Source organism: Symphalangus syndactylus, chromosome 13, assembly GCF_028878055.3.
Source record: "Symphalangus syndactylus isolate Jambi chromosome 13, NHGRI_mSymSyn1-v2.1_pri, whole genome shotgun sequence".
NCBI lineage: Eukaryota > Metazoa > Chordata > Mammalia > Primates > Hylobatidae > Symphalangus > Symphalangus syndactylus.
This window is the reverse complement of record NC_072435.2, coordinates 30,862,045-30,868,044: the sequence shown is the minus strand read 5'-3', so window position 1 is coordinate 30,868,044 and position 6,000 is coordinate 30,862,045.

Below are 6,000 nucleotides of genomic sequence, written 5' to 3'. Positions count from 1 at the left end.
GTTAACAAAAAGAAATCTACGGCTCTCCAGCGCCCCCTGGAGGGACACAGAATCATTGCCTTCCCCCAAGGTTCCACCAGGCCGGCCCTCTTCGGCGGCTCCCTGCACCTCTGCCTTCCCCGTCTCCTGAGTTTCCACCCACCCGACGCCTCATCATCCTTCAGGTCTTAGCTCCCGGACACCGACCCTGGGTTCAAATGATTGTCCTGCTTCAGCCTCCCGAGTAGCTGGGATTATAAATGCCCACCACCGTGCCTGGCTAATTTTTGTATTTTTAGTAGAGACACGGTTTCACCATGTTGGCCAGGCTGGTCTCAAACTCCTGACCTTAACTGATCCTCCCACCTCGGTCTCAAACTCCTGACCTTAACTGATCCTCCCACCTCGGCCTCCCAAAGTGCTGGGATTACAGGCATGAGCCACCGTGCTGGGCCCCAATATCCTTTATGCACCTTCCTGCAGTCCCTGGATGAGCCCCTCCCTCCCTGTCCTCCTCCCCTCCTCGCCACCCTCCTTCCTCCTCCCAGAAGCCAACCCTGATGCCCAGCATGTCCCCTCTGATGGGGCCTTTGTTCTGCAGAGGGAGGGGAGGGGCTAGTGTTAGGGGTGGGTTCCTGGAATTCTTTTTAAAAATGTATTATCTTTAGAGATAGGGTCTCATTCTATTGCCCAGGCTGGAGTGCAGTGGCACAATCACAGCTCACTGCAGCCTCGACCTCCTGGGCTCAAGGGATCCTCCTGCCTCAGCCTCCCGAGTAGCTGGGACCACAGGCCTGCACTACCACATCTGGCTAATTGTTTAAATTTTTTGTAGAGACAGGTCTCCCTATGTTGCCCAGGCTAGTCTTGAACTCCTGGCCTTAAGAGATTCTCCCACCTGCCTCTTTCCAGCTTCTGTCATGCTGCCGGCAGTCCCCCTTTGTAGAAGGGCACGTGCCGTATTGGACCAGAGCCCACCCTATGACCTCATCTGAAAAGACCCTTTTTCCAAATAAGGTCACATGCACAGGCGCTGGGAAGAGGAATTTAGCACAACCTCTGGTGGGACACAATTCAACCAGTCCTACCCCCTCTAATCCACTGGAGGGATAAATGCCAATGTGCTGTGATTACTGGCATGAGCTACCGCCCGGCCAAGTCATAGCACTCTGGTGGCCGCTCTGACTCTGCTGTGCAAGCGGTAACCACGCCCACCTTGCCTTTGGTCATTAAGTTTGGTCACTTGGTCCCTGCCACCCTGAGATCCAATTATCCCCACTGGAGTCAGGCTTTCCGATTCTTGCTCTGTCACCCAGGCTGGAGTGCAGTGGCGCAATCTCAGCTCACTGCAACCTCCACCTCCCAGGTTCAAGCAATTCTCCTGCCTCAGCCTCCTGAGTAGCCAGGGATTACAGGCACCCGCCACCACACCCAGCTAATTGTTTTGTATTTTTAATAGAGATGGGGTTTCATCTTGTTGGCCAGGCTGGTCTCGAACCCCTGACCTCAGTGATCCGCCCGCCTTGGCCTCCCAAAGTGCAGAGATTACAAGCGAGAGCCACCGTGCCCACCCTAATTTTTGTATTTGTAAAGAGCCAGGATTTCACCATGTTGGCCAGGCTGGTCTTGAACTCCTGACTTCAGGTGATCCACCTTCTTTGACCTCCCAAACTCCTACTGTAAGTTCTGACCTAGGAGGAGCGCGATCGCGACACAACGATGCCGTGGACACAGACACGGTTGATAGAGACCAGCTTGTCACACAATCCCAACCCTAGTTCAGTCTTGTCAGGCCTCTGAGCCTAGGCCAAGCCATCGCATCCCCTGTGACTTGCACGTATACGCCCAGATGGCCTGAAGTAACTGAAGAATCACAAAACAAGTGAATATGCTCTGCCCCGCCTTAACTGATGACATTCCACCACAAAAGAAGTGAAAATAGCCTGTTCCTGCCTCAACTGATGACATTGTCTTGTGAAATTCCTTCTCCTGGCTCAAAAGCTCCCCCACTGAGTACCTTGTGACCCTCACTCCTGCCCGCCAGAGAACAAACCCCCTTTTTCCTTTACCTACCCAAATCCTATAAAACGGCCCCACCCTTATCTCCGTTCCCTAACTCTCTTTTCGGACTCAGTCCACCTGCACCCAGGTGAAATAAACAGCTTTATTGCTCACACAAAGCCTGTTTGGTGGTCTCTTCACACGGACGCGCATGAAAAGTCTCATCGTCACAGGTACCTACACAGAGACACACAACCTATACCAAGGCACGTGTGACGGACACCGCCACTCAGCGACACACACACACCACATTCAGCAACAGGACACAGAGGCGGTGGCTCCAGCCACACCGACATCCCTCCACCACTGCCCTCGACCACCACATTCCAAGCCCACAGGCCCAGAGGACACACAGGGGTCAGACACACACCAAATGCAGCCCCCGCGCCCCGCCTGCCTATCCCCTAGGTCCTCACCCCCACGACCCAGGATGCCCCTGAACCAGGGGCCCCTCCTGCCCTGTGGTGCCCACCTACCATACAGGCAGGTCCAGCGGCTGCTTCCTCCTCTCAGGAAGTGGGGGAGATATTTTTAGTTACAATTAACCTCCCGCCCAATTTCCCTTCTCCCCAGGCACATCCAATTGGTTTAATTAGAGAGGATTAAGTTAATGAGAGGCATTTCCAGATTCTGGGAAAAGGGGGAGGAAGGGAAGAAGAGAGCTGTCCCTACCCCAACTTCCCAGTGTACCAGCCGCTGGGACCCCTCCCCTGCACCAGGCAGGGGATACACTAAGCAACTGCCTCCCCTCTCAGCCGACCTCAAAGCCTTGGCCTGGCCCTGCCCCTCCCCCATATTCCTTCCCCCACCTGCCTTCAAGGGAGGGTGATTGTTTGAAGTCCTTCCTGCTGTCTACCCATCACCCATTCCACCTGAGCCCCGGGGAGTTTTGGGAGCGAGAAACTCTCATCATAGTCACGAAAACAATATCAGGCCAGGTGCGGTAGCTCACGCCAGTAATCCCAGCATCTTGGGAGGCCGAGGTGGCCGGACGGCTTGAACCCAGGAGTTCAAGACCAGCCTGGGAAACACCTTGAAAAGCCATCTCTACCAACAAATATAAATAATTAGCCAGGCATGGTGGTTTGCGCCTGTAGTCTCGGCTGCTGAGGAGGCTGAGGAAGGAGGATTGCTGGAGTTTGAGGTTGCAGTGAGCTGTGATTACAGAGGGAGACCCTATCTCAAAAACAAAAGCAATTAAAAAAAATTAAAAATCAGGCCAGGCACGGTGGCTCACATCTGTAATCCCAGCACTTTGGGAGGCCGAGGCAGGTGGATCACTTGAGGTCAGGAGTTCGAGACCAGCCTCGCCAACACGGCAAAACCCCGTCTCTACTAAAAATTACAAAAATTAGCCAGGCCTGGTGGTTCGTGCCTGTAGTCCCAGCTACTTGGGAGGCTAAGGCAGCAGAATTGCTTGAACCTGGAAGGAGGAGGGTGTGGTGAGCTGAAATCATACCCCTGCATTCCAGCCTGGGCGACAGGGTGAGACTCTGTCTCAAAAAAATAAAATGAAATAAATAAATAAATAAAAATTAGAATTTCAGAGAATTCTATTTTAAGAAAAAGAGGCTGGGGCCGGGCGTGGCAGCTCACACCTGTAATCCCAGCACTTTGGGAGGCCGAGGCGGCGGATCACCTGAGGTCAGGAGTTCCAGACTAGCCTGGCCAACATGGTGAAACCCCGTTTCTACAAAAGTACAAAAATTAGCTGGGCGTGATGGTGGGTGTCTGTAATTCCAGCTACTCGGGAGGCTGATGTGGAAGAATCACTTGAACCTGGGAGGTGGAGGTTGCAGCGAGCTGAGATCACGCCATTGCACTCCAGCCTGGGCGAGAGAGAGAGACTCCATCTCAAAAAAAAAAAAAAAAAAAAAAAAAAAGAGAGGCTGGAAGCACAGTGGTTAGTGCTCAGGCCCTGGAGCCAGGCTGCCTGGGTTCAAATGGAGCCCAGCCTCACGATCTCCACCTGTGTGGTCCTGGATGAGCCACCTCACCTCTCTGGTCCTGCTTCCTCACCTGGGAAATGGGGACCGTGATAGCACCCACCTCCCGGGGCTGCCATAGGGTTTAACAGATTCCCAGGTATACGGCTCCTAGAACAGAGCCCGGGATACAGCACTCACTGAAGGACTCCCTAAGGTCGTAAAAGTGGCAGCCCATGCTCTCATCCTGTGCCTGTTCTGCTTTTTGTGACACTCATCCCTTTCTTTTTTTTTTTTTTTTTTGAGACGGAGTCTTGCTCTGTCACCCAGGCTGGAGTGCAGTGGCGCCATCTCGGCTCACTGCAAGCTCCGCCTCCCGGGTTCACGCCATTCTCCTGCCTCAGCCTCTCCGAGTAGCTGGGACTGCAGGCGCCCGCCACCACGCCCGGCTAATTTTTTTTGTATTTTTTAGTAGAGACGAGGTTTCACTGCGGTCTTGATCTCCTGACCTCGTGATCCGCCCGCCTCGGCCTCCCAAAGTGCTGGGATTACAAGCGTGAGCCACCGCGCCCAGCCTTTGTATTTTAGTAGAGATGGGGTGTCACTATGTTGGCCAGGCTGGTCTTGAACTCCTGACCTCAAGTGATCCGCCCACCTTGGCCTCCCAAAGTGCTGTGATTACAAGTGTGAGCCACCGCGCCCGGCTGAGTGTGGCATATCTTCTGTGCGTCCTTTATGTGTGTGTATGTTTCCTAGTGTGCGTGTGCGTATTTGCACGTGTGTCTGTTTGTAGCGATGTGTGTGTCTCTGTGCAAATCTCTCCATCCAGGCCCACCCCAAAGGGACTCTAGGGGTCCAGGAACACATTTTTCACGGGGTCCCTCAAAAACCCACACATGTGCCCCTTGGGCCTTGAGCACAGAGGAGCAGTGTACATGGTTGGGGGTGCCCGAGAGACTCAGAGGTCCAAGGATGGCTCTGGGGAGAGGGTGGCAAAGGGGGCGCTTGGATGGCGGAGGGGCGGAGGGGCTGAGGGGCACTTGGGAGAGGGGACTGGAGGGCAGTGAGCCGAGACGAAGCAGCCTGGGTCTGAGGGAAAGAGCTGACCTGGACTCTGAAGGAGAAGGGAGGGGGAGGCCCCGAAGATGTGGGTTTCCAGTGGGGAAAGGGACAGAGAGAGACAAGGTCTGAACAAGACAGAGACAGAAGGAATGGCTGGGCGCGGTGGCTCATACCTGTAACCCCAGCACTTTGGGAAGTGGAGGCGGATGGATCACCTGAGGTCAGGAGTTCAAGACCAGCCAGGCCAACATGGTGAAACCTCGTCTCTACTAAAAATACAAAAATTAGCCGGGCATGGTAGCGCATGCCTGTAATCCCAGCTACTCAGGAGGCTGAGGCAGGAGAATTGCTTGAACCCAGGAGGCGGAGGTTGCAATGAGCTGAGATCCCAGCATTGCACTCCAGCCTGGTGTGGGCAAGAAAGTGAGACTCCCTCTCAAAAAAAAAAAAAAAAAGGTACCACAGGGAGAGAGAGAGAGCCAAACAGGGGAGCAATCCACACTCTGCCTTGGTGGTCTCTCTCTCTGGGGGCTGGAGGGGACAGAGGTCTGGAAAGCTGAGAACCCCAAGGCACTCACACTGGTTTCTGAGCCTCAGTTTTCCTAGTTACAAAGGACAGCCTCTGCCTGTGATGGGCGCTGACACAGGGGACACAGTTCCCCATGTGTCCCTCAAAATACCTATACTGTCAGCACAATCATTCTACGAGACAGGCACAGCCGCTCTCCCCATTCTCCAGATGTGGAAACCGGGGCCCAGCCAGGTGAAGTCATAACCTGAGGTCCCATAGCTGTTGCGTTCCAGGGGCAAGATTCGAACCCACGTCCATCCGGAAGCCTTGGAAGTGAGGGTGTCCATGCCTAACCTGCTCATTTCCCATGGGACAGAGGACGCGATCGGACAGCCACAGCTGGTGAAGTGACGCACGCGTGGCCCTGAGTCTTCATTCTCCCCTGCACGCACATCTCTTGCA